This window comes from Ornithorhynchus anatinus, chromosome 16, assembly GCF_004115215.2.
Source record: "Ornithorhynchus anatinus isolate Pmale09 chromosome 16, mOrnAna1.pri.v4, whole genome shotgun sequence".
NCBI lineage: Eukaryota > Metazoa > Chordata > Mammalia > Monotremata > Ornithorhynchidae > Ornithorhynchus > Ornithorhynchus anatinus.
In genome coordinates, this window is record NC_041743.1 from 7485105 (window position 1) to 7506366 (window position 21262).

Genomic DNA, 21262 nt, shown 5'->3' on the forward strand with positions numbered 1-21262 from the left:
TCAGTCGGTGCGATTGCATGAGCAAGCCAGTCTTCCAAAGAATCTGTTGAAAAGGCTGTCCTCCAGCATTGCCACTCTTCACCAGATTTATTCTCGGGAGCATAGGCAACCTCATTGTTAATCCATGAACCTCAAAGGCAAAAAATTTGAAAAGCTAGGTATCCAGTTTATCCATTAATCATTTATAATAATAAGGTGATGATGGTTGTAGTAAGCAGGCTTACTGTGTGGCAGGCTGTATTGAGCAGTGGGTTAGGTGCAGGATAATCAGATCATCACCATCCCTGTCCCAGGTGGGGCTTCCAATCAAAGGAAGGTCCTAGCCAGGAGGAAGGAGACGAGGGCCCGGGATCAAATATTCGTGGCCCCAGTGGTCGAGGTGGTAGGATGGCGACATGCCCAGATCTTTTCAAGGAAGATGCAGGGCAGGAGTGGCCTTGGGGGAAACTTATTTGGAATCTGGGCAAAGGAGGGGCAAGCCCCCTCTAGCCTTTTAGCAACTCCACCTGGGATGGGAAAGGTTCTGCCGGGGCCTGAAGAAATGAAATCCCATAGTCCAAGATCCCGGCCCACTCTAATCTGTGCCTCACCGGGAGCTGAATGCTGGGTCCCGGGTACAACTGGGCATCCTCTATACTGCTCCGCTTTGACTTGACTAACTTCTTAGCCCAATGCGGCTTTGTTGTCATCCTCCGCCTTGCATGAGTGAAATGATAGGGATGCATGTGGAATAGGGTCTGTCTGATCCGATGAGATTCTCTGCCTCAATGCTTGGCACATATTAAGTGCTTAACAAATACCATTATTATTATTCTTATTTTCTTTCCTCTCAATCTTTTCCTCAGCCTATCATAGCATAGCTCCGTGACTGTGAATCTGTCTTTTGTCTCTGACCCTATTATTTTTGCACAAAAAAAAGCACACACAAAACAAAAACAAGAGGCTCAACATGGTTTAACAAGGCCATCCATCACCCTGTCCCAATCCATGCTGTGTTAGAGACAATGGGTGACCATACATTTGTTTTCTGCAGTGTGCGGTGAGGCCTCTGTCTCAGTGTGTGTCAATGACTCATTGTCTGACTTTGGCTGCGAACCCCTCTGCCTCCGGTGGTTTGTCTCTTCTGGATGGGCTCAGCTCACCACTCCTTTCTCATCTGGGCAGGGGCTCACATTTAGTAGCTTAGAGTTAAATCACCCCCATGATGCCTCCCGGATCGGGAGACCCCAAGGACAGCTTCAGGGGAAGAGTGTGCTAGAGGAAACAGGTAGAGAAATCTGTCTCCTCTTGGCATCATGGCAGTCACTAGCGGTCTTCCTGGTCCTCCCCTTTGGCTCAGCCAACCGGAGGGGCAATTCATTCATTCAACTGTATTTAGTGCTTACTAGGTGCAGAGCACTGTATTAAGCACTTGGGAGAGTACAGTATCTCAAACAGACACATTCCCTGGCCACAAGAAGTTTAGAGTCTAGAGGGATCTGACTATGGCCCTGCAGCACTGCTAAACGTCACTCAGCCTTCCCTGCATTTTTTGTTTGAAGTTCCCCACAGCTAATGAAAACCTGAATGGGGCTGGAGGTAGGGGGCGGGAGGAATTGGTATAAATAATAATAATAATGTTTGTATTTGTTAAGCGCTTACTATATGCAGAGCACTGTTCTAAGCGCTGGGGTAGATTTACAGGGTAATCAGGTTGTCCCACATGAGGCTCACAGTCTTAATCCCCATTTTACAGATGAGGTAACTGAGGCACAGAGAAATTAAGTGACTTGCCCAGTCACACAGCTGACAAGTGGCAGAGTTAATAATAATAATGTTGGTATTTGTTAAGTGCTTACTATGTGCAGAGCACTGTTCTAAGCGCAGGGGTAGACACAGGGGAATCGGGTTGTCTCACGTGGGGCTCACAGTCTTCATCCCCATTTTACAGATGAGGTAACGGAGGCCCAGAGAAGTGAAGTGACTTGCCCACAGTCACACAGCTGACGAGTGGCAGAGCCGGGATTCGAACCCATGACCTCTGACTCCAAAGCCCATGCTCTTTCCACTGAGCCACGCTGCAGAGTTGGGATTCGTACCCATGATCTCTGACTCCCAAGCCCGGGCTTTTTCCACTGGGCCACGCTGCTTCTAAGGGTAGGAGACTGCAGTGAGGGAAGAGAGGAGAGTGAGAGGAAAGGTAAAAGCCAAGCAGTAGTCACACTTCTCGGTGACTTCATCTCAAACTGAGCAAATGGTGGAAATCTCCCTTTCCTACTTCACCTGGTGAAGGGAGATAGAACGGAGAAACCATATATGCCTGTAATTAGCTTTGCATATTAGCTTTAAAGGAACCAGCCCAGAGCAGTTGCTTTATAACCTCCCTCCCCAGCACACCTTGTTCCAACCCTAGAGTTTTGGGGGAGTAGCTTGGAATTGCTTTTCTCTCTTGCTTTGCTGTTCTCCTGCAGTTTAACCTGGAACTGTGCTACAATAGTGTGTCTCCGCCCATTTTGAAAATCTCTCTGCTCTTAATTAGGGTGGTGTTCAATTATTCAGGATCCCTAAGCCTTTGCAGAGAAGCTAGCATGCTGGTCCTGGGTCCCCTGGGGAGATTTAGGACATTTGGCTTCATTCAAATCTTCACGTGCTTTTAGTGGATTTGACATATTTTTCTTCTTCTCACTCTACTACCACTTTGATTTCTGGTCCTGTCCTGCTGCCGAGCCCCCGCAACCAGTGGCAGAATAAGGCACTCCTGGTTTCCCACTGAGAATCCTGACCTTCCTTGTGTTAAGTGGCTGGACTGGGGGACCCCAGACCTGCGTCCTCATGAGACAGGCCCCGGCTTCATCCCTTTGTCTCTCAGTTCACTTCTTTCTCTGAGAGGCAGGCTAGGGTGGGTTGGAGCTCTGAGGGATCCCATCAGATCCACCCCTAGCTCATGCCAGGCTACTAGGCAGACATCAGCGAACCTCTCCCCTCTGTACTACGAAAGCTGGAGAGAGGAAGACCACCCACAGGAGGTCAGCGAGGTGGGGGTTTGCTCTGCCCTCTCCTGCCCGGGCTCCTGGGGGAAGCCACTGCAGCAGTGACCCTGTGCCAGGATCCTCTCTCAACTGGGCCGGGGAGCAACCTGCAAGGGCCCATGCAAAATGAAAACGGAGCCGTGCGCCCCGAGCTGCATCTCGATTGCTACAGAAGAGGAGGGATTGGGAAACAAGGAAAAAGTCCAAGGATGAATGGGCAGAGAAAGCCCTGTTCTTCTTCCAGAGTAGGCAGAGTGACAGGAAAGGCCTGCTTTGAAGAGTGAGTAAGCAGAGAGGGGCCCATCCTGGAAAAAGCCAGGGATAGCAGGGGGGCGGCTGGGGGTGGGGGTGCTTCGGGGGAGGGAGCGAGCGTGACGGCAGAGATGATTTTTGTTTTCAGTCTTATTGCTCCAATTGTGCGCTTGCTTCTTAAATTACCAGGGCTTAATAAGAATTGCATGGAGATCAGAGCAGCCCGTGCTGAGCCACATGGCTGGCCACCTTGGCAAGTCTCCTGGAGACCTGCGGGCTGCCCTGAATTTGGCTGGACCCCTAAATGCCATGGTAATCATATGTAACCACTGGCGAGCCTGCACCGGAGCATGCTCGTCTGTTGTGCCCTGATAGCCATCCTTCTTAATGGGGCAAGTGCCCAAAGTTAGCAGGTGGGCCTAGGGGGCATAAGGAAACCAGTCAGGTTAATACCCTGGGGTCAGCGTCCCTGAGCAGGTCTGAACCTGCTCCCCAATTCTCCCAGAGGCCTCCTGAGGTCCCAGGAACTTTCCCAGTGAACTTGACTGGTGGGTTAAGCCAAATCTGGCTTCAACCAGGGCAACTTTATACAACTTTTCAGACTCTGGTGAACATGAAGCCATGTGTCATCCTAAAGGGGATCACAGCTTTGTCGTGCCATGGAGAGCGCAGAGGAAGAGTAGATCTGGCCTACTGGTCTCCTGAATTGCTTAGTCCAGGCCACTCTTCTACATCTGAAAGATATTTCCTGAGAAGAAAGGTAGGGGTAGGACACCCGCTTAGGGCCCACAGGGTTAGGGGTGGGGCAAGCCTAGGAGCAAACAGAAAAAACCTACTGCAAAATTTGGATGAATAAATATTGACCAATAAATAGAGGTAGTTTTGCCTCTACCGTTCAGGGAGACTCCCACTTCCCTTCCCTGCAGATGCCTTCCTCCAGCCCTCCCCAGCCACCTAACCTTGGCTTCTCTGAAGATGGAGGGGAGAGAGGCGAAGAAACAGTGTGGCTTAGTAGCAAGAACTTTAACCTGGGAATGAAGAGACCCGGCTTCCAATCCTGGTTCTGCTGTGTGACCTTGGACGAGTTACCTAATGTCTCTGGGCTGCAGTTTCATCATCCAGAAGCAGCATAGTTTAGTGGGTAGGGTATGGACCGGGGAGTCAGAGGGCCTGAGTTCTAATCCTGGCTCTGCCATTGAATGATTAATAGTAACTGTGGTATTTGTTCAGCGCTTACTATATGCCAAGAACTTAGTGAGTGTAGGGGTAGATACAAGATAGGTTTCATGTGGGGAATCACGGTTTAATCAGTCAGCCATTCAGTGCTATACAAAGCACTGTAGTAAGTGCCTGGGAGAGTACAGTATAACATTCAGTCGTATTGAGTGCTTACTATGTGTCAAGCACTGTACTAAGCACTTGGAAGAGTACAATACTACAGTAAACAGATACATTCCCTACCCACAATGAGCTTACAGTCTGGGAGGGGCGGAGACAGACATTAAATAAATAAATTACAGATATGTACATAAGTGCTTTGGAGCTGGAAGGGGGGAAGAACAAAGGAAGCAAGGAAGGACAATGCAGAAAGGAATGGGAGATGAGGAAAGGGGGACTTATGATGATTGTGGTATTTGTTAAGCGCTTACTATGTGCAAAGCACGGTTCTAAGCGCTGGGGGATACAAGGTGATCAGGTTGTCCCACGTGGGGCTCACAGTTTTAATCCCCATTTTAAAGGTGAGGGAACTGAGGCACAGAGAAGTTAAGTGACTTGCCCAAGGTCACACAGCTGACTAGCGGCAGAGCCGGGATTAGAACCTGTGACCTCTGACTCCCAAGGCCGCGTTCTTTCCACTAAGCCACGCTGCTTCTCAGTCAGGGAAGGCCTCTAGGAGGAGGTGTGCCTTCAGTAAGGCTTTGAAGTAGGGGAGAGTAATTGTCTGTCCTGAGGAGGGAGGGCATTCCAGGCCAAAGGCAGGATGGTGTGAGGTCGATGGCAAGATAGGCGAGATTGAGGCGCAGTGAGAGGGTTAGCATTGCCTGCCCACAATGAGCATACAGTCCAGAGGGAGAAACAGATATTAATATAAATAAGTAAATAATGGATGTCAGGCTGAGGGGGAAAATGGAGCTTGCAATCTAAGGATACAGACCGTAGAATTGTAGACTCAAGATAGATTGGACACCTCCCTGTCCCAGATGACACTCACCATTTAAGAGGATGGGAGAAAAGGTACTTTATCCCCCATTTTACTTGAGAAACTTGAGCTAGAGAAGTTAAGTGCTCTGCACACAGCGTTCAATAAATGCGATTGATTAAATGAAGTGACTCATCCTAGGTCACGCAGCAGGCTAGAGGCAGAGGTGGGGAGAGAACTCGGGTCACCAGACTTCCACAAGGAATGTGTCTCCCAACTCTGGTTTATTGGACTCTCCTAAGCGCTTAGTATAGTACTCTGCACACAGTAAGCACTCAAAAAATTTGATTTCACCAATCCCATGCTTTTTCCATTAGGCCATCCTACCTCATGCACCCAGAAGCCATTTCTCCACACTAAGCATGAGAAGTGATGGAGACTTGTGGGGTGCTATAGTTAATGCCCCAGAAGGTGAGCAGAATCAAGAGGAAAGCTCCAGATTTAGCCCACTTCCTGGAGATATTCCCCCTCTAGACTGCACACTTGTGGTGGACAGAAACATGTCTACCACCTTTGTTGAATTGTACTCTCCCAAGTGCTTAGTCCAATGTTCTGCACACGTAAGCGCTCAATAAATACAGTTGACTGACATTCACCAGTCCTCTTCCTGCCTTGTACACTGCTTACACTGTGCACTCCATGTGGGACAGCGACTGTTTCTGACTAATTACCTTGTATCTACAGTGTTGGGCACATAGCAAGTGCCTAAGAAATACCACAGTCATTATCATTATTGAACCTAGGACTTCTTAGTCTTCATGTTGCCAAGTTCAGGAGAGGAAATGGGAGGGGAAGGAGAAATGTGTGGTTCCGCAATCTCATTTAGTGGACTCCAAGTGAATGAACGGGGTTTCCAGTGAAAGGAATCTCCATTCTCCCCTCTGGCTGCATTTCTACTGTTGAAGGATCCTCAGTTGGCCATGCCAGCTCCCGCTTGGTTTCTCCTTCATTGACCTCAAGTGTCTTCATCTGCTTCAAACAACTGTCCTTCTGTCTCACGGTTCCCTGTGCCTCTCTCACACTCTTACAGAGGTGAGCAGGTCTACGTTGTGCTTCTGGTGATTCACTATTGGCTGGATGGATAATTGGGCAGTTAAAGAGGTTCTGGCAGCCAGAGGTCCCTTGAAATGAACTGTGTAAACTCAAGTGTTTCCAATAAGAACCCAAGCCAAAACCTATTAGGGATGAGACTGGAAAAGAAAATTGAGACCTCGTTTCACCTGTGATTGTCTCTCGTGAAGCATTTGGAGAACACTCCCACTTCTTTGGCCAGGCAAGGGGGGAGGGAATCCTGGAGAGAGAATCAGGAGCCTCAGGCCATCCTCTTGTCTCTCCTACTTGCTTAATGTGTCAATATAGGAAAGTCACGCAGCTTTCCCAAACCTCACTTTACCCACCTGTACAGTGGGATGAATCCTTACACCTTACGCTGAGAAGCAGCGTGGCTCAGTGGAAAGAGCATGGGCTTTGGAGTCAGGGCTCATGAGTTCGAATCCCAGCTCTGCCACTTGTCGGCTGTGTGACTGTGGGCAAGTCACTTAACTTCTCTGTGCCTCAGTTCCCTCATCTGTAAAATGGGGATTAAGACTGTGAGCCCCACGTGGGACAACCTGATTCCCCTTTGTCTACCCCAGCGCTTAGAACAGTGCTCGGCACATAGTAAGCGCTTAACAAATACCAACATTATTATTATTATTATTAACCCCCATTCCCAGATGAATAAATAATTGGGGTATTTCCTGAGCACTTACTATGTTGAAGGCACCATTCTAAGCACTGGGTAGATAGACTACAATTGTATATAGTCCACGTCCCACATAGAGCTCACACACTAGGTGGGAGGGTGAACAGGTATTGAATCCCCATTTTACAGATGAGGAAGCTGAGGCACAGAGAAGTTAAGTGACTTACTCAAGATCATACAGCAGGTAAGTGGCTGAGCTGGGATTAGAACCCAAGTTGCCTAACTCCCCATCCCATGCTCTTTCCACTAGGCCACCCTGCTCAATTGCTTCCCTCTATCTGTAATTTATTTTAGGGTGTATTTCCCGATTAGACTGAAAGCTCCTTGAGGGCAGGCCACCTTTTGGAAAAATGATTACCTCTCCTTCAAGCAGCATGCCCATTGTGTTGCACTGAACTCTCCCAAGCTCTTAGTACAGTGCTCTGAATGTAATGAACACTCAATAATTAAGTACTATTGATTGATTGATTGATGGAGCCATAATGAAAAGAGGCAACCATAGACAGTAACCTCCTCCTCTAGACTGAACTCTTTGTGGGTCGGGATCATGTCTACCAACTCTATTAAATGGTACTCTCCCCAGCGGTTAGTACATTGCTCTGCACACCCTACTTCTCATCTCACCCCCTTCCCATTCCCTTTACTCTGACCCTTTCCTAGTCCAGTAACTGAGCTGGGAGCAAAGCTGGATTTTTTTTGCCGCTTGTCCGTGCTGCTTGCCAAACACTGAGTCTCTTCCAAAAGGGAAAGCTTGATAGATCAAGGCAGGCTCCCCCGGCTTATACACAGACATCTGCAGGAGGAGGTCAACACTTCTTGCATGTGGCTTGTTCTTCCCATACAAGAAAACAGTGCCCCAAATGGCAAAAGCTTTTAATTCTATTTTCCATAGTGTGTGTGTGTGTGTGTGTGTGAGTGAGAGAGAGAGAGAGAGAGAAAAAGAAAGAAAGAAAGAAAGAAAGAAAGAAAGAAAGAAAGAAAGAAAGAAAGAAAGAAAGAAAGAAAGAAAGAAAGAAAGAAAAGAAAGAAAGAAAGAAAGGAGTTGAAGAGAAAGAGAATGTGAATGAGAGAATGAGACTGTGTTCCCTTCCCCATTCCCTAGATTTTGGCAAAACGACTGCCCAGTTTCTGTCAGGCGGTAGGCTCCCAGAAGGGAGAAAAATGTTTTTGAGTTTAATTATATACCCTCCCAAGCCAGCATAGAATCATGCTCTTGGTAGACACTGATCATTGCACTTGTACAATGCAAGGTGAGATCTACATTGGTTGGGTGATTTTAAAGACTGTTCTCCAATTGGCTGGCCATGCTTTTTAAGAAGGCCACTCACTACTTGGGTCGCTTATGGTTGCTTTCTGATCAGGCTGGATTTCCTTTGCTAGATAATGACAACGTCAGTAGATTCAATTTGAGGTTTTGGGTTTTGTTTGTTTGTTTTTCCAAAGGACTTTCATTTGCCTTTACAGTTTGCTCTTCCTCTGGAAATGAAGTTGGTTTTCTTAAACTAGGAATGGAGGCTTAAGTTCTCTGGATTCTTTTGCCCAAGGATAAAACTTCATTTTCCCTTTCAGTCAGCCTCCCCACAGGATGGATTGCAGTTGTCATGTCTATTTGGATACTGATGGTGACTTAGAGATCATCATCGATATCCAATCAATCAATCAGTGGTATTTATTGAAGGCTTATTGTGTGCAGAGCACTATAGGAAGAGCTTGCTTATTGGACATAACAGAGTTGGTAGACATATTCCCTGCCCACATTGAGCTTACGGTCTAGAGGGAGAGAGAGACATTAATATAAACAAATATGTGTCAGGCTCTCTCTCTCTCTGCTCCCAAAGAGAGATCGGCAAACAGTACAAATGGTTGTACTCAGGAGCAGGCCGTTAGCTTGGACTGGTTCCTGCCTTGTGATGTCAGCCTCAGGCATTCCTCTCAATTGGCCGGGGAGTCCACTTGATTGACAGCTGCTGCCCAGAGGTTCTTCCACCATCCTCTTAAACCTGATGCAGCCTGCCTGGGGTTGAAGGAATCATAGGGATGAGTCCTCAAAATGACTGGAATGAAGAGTGTCAGATGCACCTGCCAGTGACAGGGCTCATGGAATGGACTCTGGGATGGGATTAGGTCCTTGAGGCACAAAAGTCTACCCCCATAAATATAGTGCTTTCTCTGTAAGGTTTAGTTGGTTGCCATGGGTTATATTTGCCCCATGGAAGTCCCAGGAGGAATTTTCCAATAGAAAAATCCTTTCCCAAACTTCTCCATGCTCCATTCAGTCTTGGAGACTCTCCTGAAGATATTTATATTTTATCAGGATTTGAAGAAACAAGTTTTTTAGTTTGGTTTGGTTTTTAGATGTAATAATATTTCCAGGAAAATACTTCCCATTCTATCTTTTTCTACCTCTTGCTTTCATGCCCTATATATTCATCCACTCACCCACTCTCCCAAATCCCTGTTGGGAGTAAATTTACTCTGAAGTCCCTCAACTTGGCACACCCAACGCAATCCCTGATTGGCCCCTCGTAAATGGGAAGGGGATTTAAGTGTTTCACACGGGTGCCATCTATAGTAAATTTTGGGGAATTGTGCTCTGAGCCACCTCTCTGCCTTCCTTTCCCAATATTTGTTTTCTCCTTTCTTAATTTCCTGTTTTCCACTCAACTTTCCTAGGTCCCCTTTGGTTTAGAAAACAATTCTTCCTGGGTTTGTTCTTTTTTATTGTGTATTCCCCCCCCCTTTGTTTTTTTCTAAATGAATTAAAGTAATTTGGCGGCTGACCTTTCCATGTCATTTCTAATCTTCCCTCGTGGCTGTTTTATGTTCAAATATACTCTACCACATCAGGAGAATAGACATTTTACCATGCGGTATATAGTTTTCATTATATAATAATTTGATTACATAGTCCAGGAGGTTGCAAAACTGATGTTACAAATGGCACCTCGTTGCATGCAGCCAGTTGTCCTGGACTGACCCGAATTCACCAGGAATGAATCCCAGTGGCCAAAAGCCTATGGATCCAGGAAGACTGAGAGGCAGCTCTCTCTCCTCGCTGAATCCTGGGAATAGTAAATTCCAAAATCGGGGACTCAAGGCTGTCAACCTGCCACAACTCTTACCCATGCTCTCCACCCACACTCCTCAGACCGTACTGGAAAAAATGCTTGCGGCCCAACTCGGGCCTTGGGAGGCTAATGTAGGGTTTGCCGACAAAGCTAAGGATTCACTGAAGGATAATGGAGTTTCTGGGCTTCCCCAGCTGGCGTGAGCTCTTGCTGCCATTCTGGAAGGAAATGGAGTAACTTCAAGTCCATTTTCACCTGGAAAACTCCAAGGTTTTGGGGGTTGGAGGGTACAGACAGCTTCTCACCAGGTTATCATAGAACCTGCCCTTGTTGCATCATGCATGTCCTCAGGAAGAGAAAGCGAATTCTTGTGGTACTGTCCAGAGGGCAGAAGAGGAGTCACATATTGAGACCTGAGCAAGGACCATTCATCAAAGGCCCAAGAAACGCTTTCTAGGAAGGGCCATCCCTTTCTTACCCTCCTCCATACTGACTTTTCTCAATGGATCGACAAGCTCTGATTTCAGGAGCTCTGTGTACTATTCTCAGATGCATTGACTCCCTGAGTAACTTTGGACTGAGTTCTTCGGGGTTCAAATTTCCTCATGAATAAGAATGCTAGCATCTACTCCTTTCCGATCCCATTAACACAAGGAGTCATTTTACAATCCTCCGGATCCTGGGATCAGTGTGTCTCTCCATGCTGAACAGTTCCATAGGGAGATGATCCTCTCTATTTCACAGGGATTGTATTGTGTCAGAAAATGTAATGAGGAGGATTCCTTCTGTTGTGATGCCTACACTAAAGTATTTCTAAGGCTCTCTTACAAGGGAGGGATGGGAGAGAATGTTTTTGTTGTTGTGGGTAGGAGGAGGAAGGGGCCAGTGAAAGTTTAGTTCAGGACAGAAGACCCTTAGAAGCTTGGATCAAGGCATCTCTTTGGCCTGTCCACCTGTCACTGATATTCTGAGTGCTTCCAGGAGGGGACACTGCAGAGCCCATCTCCTTTGGGGATGCCAAGCAGAAAACCTTGACTTTACTTTTGTCTTCCTAAAGGTCAAAGGTTAGGATAGGTTGTGACATTGCGCTCTCACACACATACGGAAAAGTCCAAGTCAAAAGAGGAGAGAGAAAAAGAAATTGATTGGCAGGGATGGGGGGAGGCAGTGAAGGGGTAGCCGATGGAGATTTGGGCTGTGTTCAGCACCGGTAGAAGGCCTCTCTGGAACGATTTAGCCAGCGTTTTCATTGGCAGGCTCCAGCGAAACCATCAGAGCTATTAAATGATTGCATTGTTTTGAGTTTTCTTTGGCGCAGCCACCCCCATTATCTAGGGAAACAGAATTGCCTATTTGCAGGGAAGAGGGCGGACACAGAACCACCAATCCGAGGCTCTCCAACATGGTGCGATGGAGCCCGATGTGATTGAAGGCTGAGGAGAGCGCAGAGAATTCCAAGCCCCTCTAAGGCTACTCGGGCCAAGTGCAATATTGGAGCTGATCAGAGGTCTTGGATATTTTCTTCTCTTTCTGGTTACAAAGCAATCATAGCTTTGCAAAAATTCCCCAATAAATTACCCGATGGCCTTTTTATATCCGGCAGTGAAGCATTTTTAGAATGCCGGCCCAGAAGGCAGGGGCTCCAGGCTCGTTCACCCAATCTCTCCGACCTAAAAATAAATCTCGATTTTTCTTTTTTTTTTCCATGTTTTCATGGGTGGGAGGCAACTGGGAAAGATTGAGCAGCACAAACACTTTTCAGAGAATGATCAAGGTTGGAGAAAGTGATATCTTTGAAGGATGGCTTGTTGAGCAGACTCTCTCTCTGACTGCTCAGTTGGTCAAAGGGATTCATTGGGATGAATCCCTGGGGGAAATACCCAAAACACCCCTGGTCCTCTCTGTGCCACCTCTGCCCACTAACGGCCCCACAGCAGAATCAGAAACAAAGGATCCTTTAAGGCCAGTCTGTGCCTCAGACAATGAATGACACATGGAATGCCTGCACCCTAGCTCCCACACTTTGCTCCTCTCAAGCCACCTTGCTGTGTTTCATTCTCATCTCTTTTCCTCATTTTCTGTCTCTTTCCCTCCCTCCCTCCTTCCCGCCCTCTTCATTCTCCCTCTGTAGACTGAAAGCTCCTCATGAGCAGAGTTAGGACTTGAGTGCTATCAATCGATTTTAGCACTGATGAATGGAAATCACAAACTTTACAAGACCTCGCCTTCATCCTTTGGTTTCAGTCTTTATTCTTCATCTCTCTTTTCCCCATCCTGGAAATGAGTAGTGAAGTGGACTAAATTGAATTTTGCTTCCTTTTCCTCCTTCTCTCTGGTGGAGGTAAGGGTGAGATCTGAAGTTAAGAAGCAGTGTGGCCTAGTGGAAAGAGCATGATCCTGGGAGTCAGAAGGACCTGACTCTGATATATTTAAATATTTGAGTACATAAATTGATATGTATAAAAGTGCCTGGGAGAATACAATATAATTGGTAGGCATGTTCCTTGCCCCCAGTGAGCTCACAGTCTAGAGGGGGAGAAAGGCATTAATAAAAACAAATAAATTACGGTTATGTAAATAAGTGCTGTGGGGCTGAGGGAGGGGTGAGTAAAGGGAGCAAATCAGAATGACAGAGAATGAAGTGGGAAAAGAGAAAAAGAGGGCTTAGACAGGGAAGAGGTCTTGGAGGAGATGTGCTTTCAATAAGGCTTTAAAGGAGGAGAGAGTAGTTCTGTCAGATATGAAGAGGGAGGGTGTTGTCAGAGGCAAGACGTGCATGGGAGGTCGGCAGTAAGATATGATAGACGATATTTGTATTCAGCTATGGTAGCTAGGACATGGAGAGAAGAAAAATTAATCTCATGATTATTATTATTATTATTACTGTCAATCAGGGTAAGTCTCCTGTTGGAGATGAGATTTCAGGGAGGTTCTGAAGAGGGGGAGAGCTGAACTCTGGCAGATTTAGGAAGGGTTAGAGGTAGCAGAATTGAGAAAGTCCAATGCTAAGGTGAATCTGGGAGCAGTGAAGTTATTCTTGCAGTTTCTGAGAAAGCTAAATTTGTACAAGGATTGGTTAACAAGAACAAGCCACGCAACAATTGGGAAGTAATCTTTTGCCTATATACTCAGTTGGTCAGGCCTTATTACAAGTTTGACTCCAGTTTTGGTCATCATATTTAAAAAATGTCCAGAAACTGGAGGTGGTCCAGAGAACAGTGACAAAAATAATTACAGGAAAAGTTAAAAGAATGGAGGTTATATTTAGCCTGGAGAAGAGAAAGCTCCAAGTGACATAACCGTCTTCAGTTCTGTGAAGAGTTTTTATGAGAAGGACATCACTTGTTCTCCAACGTCCCTGAGGAATCAAGTAAGAGGTTTGACTGAAACCGGGTGAGGTTTGAATTGGGCATAAGGAAGAGCTTCTTGACTATCAGGGGGATAAACACTGGAATGAGCTTCTCTGGAATGGAGAAGGGATCTCTCCTAGATCTTTAAGGGATTTCACCTGCTGGGACACAGGGAATTTATTCAGATAATCCTCCCTCCCCCTTCTATAATACTACAATTGCTAGTTGGATTTAGTAACTGGCCTAAGGGAAAGAGCATGGGCCTGGGAGTGAGAGGACCTGGGTTCTAATCCCAGCTCCGCCACTTGTCTGCTTTGTGATCTTGGGCAAGTCACTTTCCTTCTCTGTGCCTCAGGTTCCTCATCTGTGAAATGAGGATTAAATGCTACTAATTAAATACTACTCCCTCCTGCCTAGACTCTGAGCCTCACATGGGAAAGGTACTGGGTCCAACCTGATAATCCTGTAGCAACCCCAATGCTTAGAACAGTGCTTAATAATGTTAACAAATAACATTATTATTATTATTATTATGGTTGTCAGTATTAGAGAAGCAGCGTGGCTCAGTGGAAAGAGCCCAGGCTTGGGAGTCAGAGGTCATTGGTTTGAATCCAGGCTCTGCCACTTGTCAGCTGTGTGACTGTGGGCAAGTCACTTAACTTCTCTGTGCCTCAGTTACCTCATCTGTAAAACGGGGATTAACTTTTAGCCTCACTTGGGACAACCTGATTACCCTGTATCTACCTCAGCACTTAGAACAGTGCTCTGCACATGGTAAGTGCTTAACAAATACCAACGTTAGTATTAATATTATGTCCTGCTAATTAATTTTTCATTGACTCTCAAGAGGGTGGTCCAGGCCATGCGTGACCAAGTGTGGAGGGGTGGGTCAAGCTATGATCCTTGGTGGGTCATTCCATGACCGGTAGTGGAGAGGGCTCTTACTAATGACCCCTATCAACTCCCAATAGTTTCAAACACCAGGGGTTACTCTACTCTTGGTTACGGTGTCTTCCAGCCCCTAGTCCCTTTCCTGCAAAGTGAATCAATATTATTTCATGCAGAACACTAGACTAAAAATTGAGAGAGTCCAGGAGCATTAGTAGACTCCCTGCCCTCAAGGAGGTTACAATCCAGCAGGGGAGGCAAAACACTCAAATGCATTTCAAATAGGGAGAAGCTATGTAAGTAATGTAATGTAAGTGCTACGGGGGGGGGGGGGGGGGGGGTGATGGAGGAAGGAGTGAGTATCCTGAGGTGACACTGAAGGACAGAAGTGGCAAAGGAGGGGAAATAGGGTGGGGAGATGTGATGAATCAAGAAAGAGCTCTTGGAAGAGAAGTGATTTTAGAAGGGTTTGAAAAAGGGGAGAGCAATGGTCTGCCTTATGTGAAGTGCAGGGGTGGGGGAAGGGGCAGTTCCTGATAGGAGGGAAGGTGTGAATAAGAGCTCAGCAGGGAGAGAGACAAGTAGCTTCAGAGGCCTTCCCAACTAAGCCCTTCTTTCTACTCCCCACCCTCCCATCTGTATCAACTATGCATGCACTTAGGGGTGTATCCCTTAGGCCCTTTGATGTTCACTCGAGCCCCACAGCACTTAAAATAATGGTGGTACTTGTTAAGCACTTACCATGTGCCAGGCACTGTACCAAATGCTGGGGTAGATGCGAGCAAATTAGGTTGGACGTAAACATCCTTGCACTGTACCGATTCCCCTTCTCTGTAATTTCTTTTAATGTCCGTCTTCCCATAGAATGTAAGCCCTTTGTGTGTTGGGGTCCCATCTACCGACTGTTGTATCATACTTTCCCAAGAGCTCAGTACAGTGTTCTGCATGAAGTAAGTGCTCAACGAATGCCATCGATTGACTGAATGATTAATAGGTTTGTTTGAAAGGAATGAAATAAGTGAACTGGAGTGTAGTGGGAGAGGAATGGGGATAAATAGAACAGTACTAGGTGCACAGTAAGCGCTTAGCAAATACCAGAACTATTAAATACATTGGGAAGAGAGCAGATGGAGCACTTTGAAAGAGTAGTCAAAATGCATAGGCCCCTTTTCCAGCATTTTTTACAGCCATTTTTAGAGCAGTATTGGGAGCTCACAGCCAAAGACCAGTTCTCAAAATGGAGGTGGGAATTGCTATGGAGAGTCCTGTATGTTTGAGTTAGGGGTCTAGTGTTACGGAGAAGGCTCATCCCCGAAAGTCAGCTCCCTTCCTCGGGCTCACACTTTCCCCTTTCTTCTTTGGCCCCTGCTGAGATTGGCTGGAGAGGAGGGCCAAATTTCTTGGCCTGCAGGCCAAACACCGAGCTCTCTATGGGACCAGAGGGCCCGCAGCTGATTGATAATGGATCCACCAACCCATCTGCCGGGGTCTTGCTATAGGATTCCAAATCACAGCCTGGAAATCCCAGGTCATTTAGAGGATGTCATTGGTGAAGGTGGTGGGAGAGTGAACCGGTAAAGCATTTCTAGTGTTAAGTCTGCTAAGAACTGGGAAATCCATGTTGTAATGGAACGCCCGTGGTAAACACAGAGAAACCAAACAGAGTGGTGTTTGGGAGCCAAGGGGCCTGGGTCTGATTCACGTTTAGCACATGCTCAGAGCACCCAGCCAACAAACCCTACTCAGATGGGCTCACGGCGCTCTGATCAAACGAGGCAGGGAGCAGAGGCATGGGGAAGAGGTGGTGGAGAAGGAGGCAGAGTTCCCCCAGTAGAAGCAGGCGTTCTCTCCCCTCCGCGGTCAGGATGGGATGGCCCGGAAGTCGGTTTCCGCTAGGCTTCAACCAGACCCCTCTGCTGGCCATTGCAAAAGGAGAAGCCGGGACGGGGAAAGAGGGAAAGGATTCCCTCTCTTCAGCCACCACGCTTGAACCTGGCAGATGGACAGAGATGGTCTGGCACCCCGCCAGAGAAGCATCCAAGTTTACAAATGATAATGCAAAAAAACAAACAAAATTCCCATTTCAATCCAAAGGCCTGGTGCTTCCAGCAGTGGGCTTTCGCACGGAACATCTGCATGTGGTTTGTGGCTGTGTGTGCCTGTGTGTGAGTGCTTATCAAGGTAGAAGGGTAAAACTTGGAACTCTGAAACCCCAGAGGCCTGATGTTAATTGCATGCTGGCAGCTCGGTCTCTCCGCTGCCTCCAACAGCTGTGTGCACCACTGGAAGCTCCCATATGTGCGGACTGCAACTGGATTTTCCCCGTCTCTTTCTCCTCTGCCTTAATAGGATTGCCCTGGCAGAGCTGAGCGATCAGTGGTTCAGCTGCAGATGCACTTATCCAGCCCATGAGGCGTGGGGTCACCCCCATGAGCCCAACACCTCCGCACTTCGGCACCACTTACATGCGCGTGCCCACCCAGAGCACTTTTGTGCTTGTCGACTTACAAACCTAACTTAGTCATCTACATTTTCCTGTTCCCTTTTTTTCTTAATGGTATTTGTTAAGCACTTACTATGTGCCAGGCATTGTTCTGAACTCTGGGGTACATAAAAGGTAATCAGGTTGGGTACAGTCCATGTCCCAGATGGGGCTCACAGCCTTGTCAATGTCAATCCCCATTTGGCAGATGAGGGAATTGAGGCACAGAGAAGTGAAGTGATTTGCCCAAGGTCACCCAGCAGACAAGTGGCAGATCCGGGATTAGAATCCAGGTCCTTCTGACTCCCAGGGCCATGCTCTATCCACTAGATCACACTGCTTCTCTCTCTCCTCTCCGATCTTATTCTCCCAGTAGACTGGAAGGTGCCTGAGGGCAGAATGGTGTCTTCTTACTCTATTGCTCTCTCCCCAGTGCCTCAGACCATGCTTTGCATCTAGTAGATGCTCAGTGCTCATGCTGGGCAAGCAGAGTGGCGTAATGGTTAGCGCACGAGCCCGGGAGTCAGAGGATCTGGGTTCTAGTCCCAACTCTGCTACTTGCCTGCTGTGTGACCTTGCACAAGTCACATCACTTTTCTGGGGCTCACTTTCCTTTTCTGTCAGTGGGGATTAAATGCTACTTGATCCTATTTAGAGTGTGAAGGACAGGTACTGCACCTGATTTGATTAACTTGCATCTACCCCAGTGCTAAGTACAGGGCATGGCGCATACTAACAGATACAACAAAACGAAAAAGTGCTAGTGATTGATTGAGGCCCTTCATTTGGAACTGGGCAGTTTCAGAGATGCCAATGACCCATGATGGAAAAATCCTAAATTCACATGTGCGGGCAAGCACTCCCATTCCCACGCATGCATAGTGCATGTAGGTGTAGCCCTGCGTGGAAATCTGGTTCCCAGAAAATGCCCCGTTTCTTCCTCTAAGGGATTGGGGAGGGAGCCTTTCCTTTTGAACCAAGTATCTCGAGGGACATAGGATTCCTGAAAGCTCCGGTGGCTTCATCAGATTTTGCAGCTAGGCGGAACGTATCAAGTATGTTCCCGATGGTCCATGAGGGCCCCTGGAAGAGCACTGCCCCTCCCTACTTTGCCCCTCGACTCATTTTACGGCCCCTGGAGAAAATGGAGTTATTTTTATACGCCAAAGGAATGCTTATGGAATTGCAGACCACATGTTTGCCCGGGCCCTGAGAAGTCCACATCCCCTGGTACTTCTGCCAGTGATCTGCTTCTCCCTTAGGCTCCCTTTGCCCATACCAGGGGCTCGGTCCTATCGATGTCAGTCTCCTGACTGTCCCCCATCCCACCACCCCCTGTCCTGGCCCCTTCCTTCCATGGCCTGGGAGAAGTTCCCGAGCCAGGGTGGGTGGCAGGGGGATGTGGAATAGACTGTGCGCTCTTCCTCCATTTTTCTCTGCTCTCACCTCCCTCTTGGCCCCTCCTCTACAGCAACAGGACAGAATCCCCCAAGTCAGAAACATCTCCAACCCAGTGATTTAAATGTTTGGTGTCCTGTTCAAAGAACCACCCCCCCATCATCCTCGAGCAATAAGCTACCCTTGGGCAATAGTCTTCCCACCCCCTCCTTTCTGTCTTGAAATGTGAGACAGCCCTGCAAACCTTTCCCAAGGGCCCAGTGTAGTGCCAGGTACGGGGCGGGCTTCCAACCATTATCACAGTTGGTTGATGGTGGTGCCCATAATGGTAGTCCACTTGCCAACTTTATGGGCTTCTGGGTGGGGTACCCCATGCCAAAACTGGAGGAACTCTGCAGCACTAGCCCACATCCTGAATGAGGCCTTATCCCCCCCACCACAACTCCTCCTCCCCGCTTGTTTGAGTTTTTTTCTTTTTTCCCCACTTTTGGAGACTACCCTCCCCCTCACGAATAATAAAGATGTATCTTGGTGGACTGCTGGAGCCTCAGCACACCACACCCAGCCTGCCACGAGTGTGTCCCAAACACTCCCCGTCTGGAAGGGAAGATTTATGGCCAGTGGACTGCGGTGGGAGATGAGTAGACTCAGCTAATTAGGTTTGCGGTGGGGGGGAGGCCTCTCTGATGGCACCCAAGGGGAAAGAGCGGAACTGCCGAGGACGAGGGAGGACGGAACTGTGCTGCCAAGACTGGTAAAGGACAGACAGAGACGCCAGTAGCATGCAGAAAGCACAAGTTAAGGGTGCCAGGGAAAAGGGATAGGAGGGGAGGGAGCAGAGGAGGGAAGAGTGAGAGGGACCCGGCTAGCCATTTCTGTGTTCTTTTATGCATCTGTAGATGGTGGGGTTATGAGCCAGGAGAGGGGAGAGAACAGATTCCCTCACTCGCTTCTTTGATGGGGGTCTCACTGCCCAACCCCCCCTCCCCTTCCCTGCTTTCCCCTTTCTCTCTTGCCCATTGGGACTCACTTAACCTCACGGTGGCCCCAAACTGCAGAGTCTCTCAATGGAGGAAATTGGACTTATTTATAATAAAAGAGGAGGGGGAAGGGAAACGCTGCTAATGTCAAGGGAAAACCAGGCGGCGGCCAAAGAAACATCATGTCTCCAGGAAAGAGGCGGCAGGAATATCCCTGTGATCGTGCCTGACGTCACCCCATGGAATTTGGAAGGCTGCTGGGGCTGAGGGTTGTTTTTCCAAGATATCATAGGTCAGAAAGAAAGGTTATTTTTAAAGACTGTCCCCTCCGCCCCTCCAATAGTCATCCCCCCCACCTTTTCCCCAGCAGCCCTGGTCCTACAAAGAGATCTTATTTATTTTCCCCCATCTTTGGGGTCTTCTGTTTTCAGTCGTGCAAGGAAAGTGCCCTCCGAGTTCACTTCTCAAATTAATTTCCTCCCCTTGTCCTCCCTGCCAGGCCACCTTTCTTCCCACGAATGAAGTAGTGGATGTGTCAGCACTGTAGGGGAGCAGGAGATGGGAGGGAAAGCAGGCCCCCGAGGAAGGGGGTCATACTGTCCTAACTTGTGCTTCTGGGTTGGGTGATTTCACTGTCAGCCAGAAAACCAACTACAACAAAGCACTGTCTGGGAAAGAACGTTTTGCCCTGAGAGAGAGAGTGGCCTGCACAGCCAGCAAGGCCCGATATGGAAGTTTTCCTCCTGCAGGAGCTGGAGTCCCAGACCCCGGCGGCAGGCCGGCCCTTGGGCTCTTTGGGATGGTGGAGAGGGTTGTCTAGTTGGCTCAGCGACCCGATGGGTGGGGGAGAGTGTTGGGTAGAGCTGCGAGCCAAGGCACAGTTTTAGATTCCTGACATTTGAAAGAAGGGGATGACGCCCTCTATTGTTTGTCGGTCTGCAGACATGAGGGGGCCTCACGGCAGAGGCGAGGTAGCTGGATGTTTCGAGATCCTCAGAGAGAAATCTGTTGGGAATCCAAATTTCAGCTGCTCCATTAATAGTGGTAATACTCCTCATGCTAGGATTGACAGCTGAGTAAACTGAATCCTTCTGCTTAAAATTTACTAGGCCTTTTGTCTTCCAACTAGACATTTTTATCCCTGTTTTCATTTCTTCCTGCCTCCGGGTCTCTCCGTTTCTCATCCTTGTTTCCCACAAGGAGAATGCTTGAAAGAGGCCCGGGTTGATTGTCTTGCATCTACCCCAGTGCTTCAGATAGTGCTTGGCACATAGTAAGTGGTTAATAAATACCTCAGTTATTGGGATTATTATTATATTCTCATGCTCCTCCCTCCAGCTTCCTGTTTCAGTTTCAGTAGACTTCTCAGGTCTCCACCCCAAGAGCATTGGTCACTTTTAAGGCTAAAAGAAGAACACATGCATTGAACTTCATGTACCGACGTTGTCAACATGCCACTGAGGGACGGTACAGAAGCATTAGTCAAACAGCCATATGAGATGCGATCAAATGTGTAGGCACGCTTCTAACAATGAAATATGAAATAGCACCACATGGAGAAAAGTCAGGATATCTGTGTTCTGCCTTTGGCTCTCCCATTGGCTGGATGATGACCTGGGGCAAATAGCCATGTCATTCAGGATCTTCAGTTTGGGCACCCATGTATGACAGACCACCACCCTTCCCACCTTCAAAACCTTATTGAAATCCAAGAGGCTCTTTCCAATTAAGCTGTCATTCCCCCATTCCCTCTCCCTTCTGCATCAGTCATGGAGTTGAATCTGTGTCCTTTAAGCTCCTGATATGCATGACACTCCCAGCCTCATAGCTGATGTTATTTATACATCTGTAAGTTATTTTAATGTCTGTCTCCCCCTGCAGACGTAAGCACC

At 47.8% G+C, this 21262-nt stretch overlaps 1 protein-coding gene across 1 annotated transcript in view; it reads left to right on the top strand.

Annotated features, from left to right (window-relative positions):
- Positions 1-21262, top strand: part of PAPPA2 (pappalysin 2) — a 157045-nt gene that overhangs the window by 22224 nt on the left and 113559 nt on the right. The gene's annotated exons all lie outside the window — the stretch shown is intronic.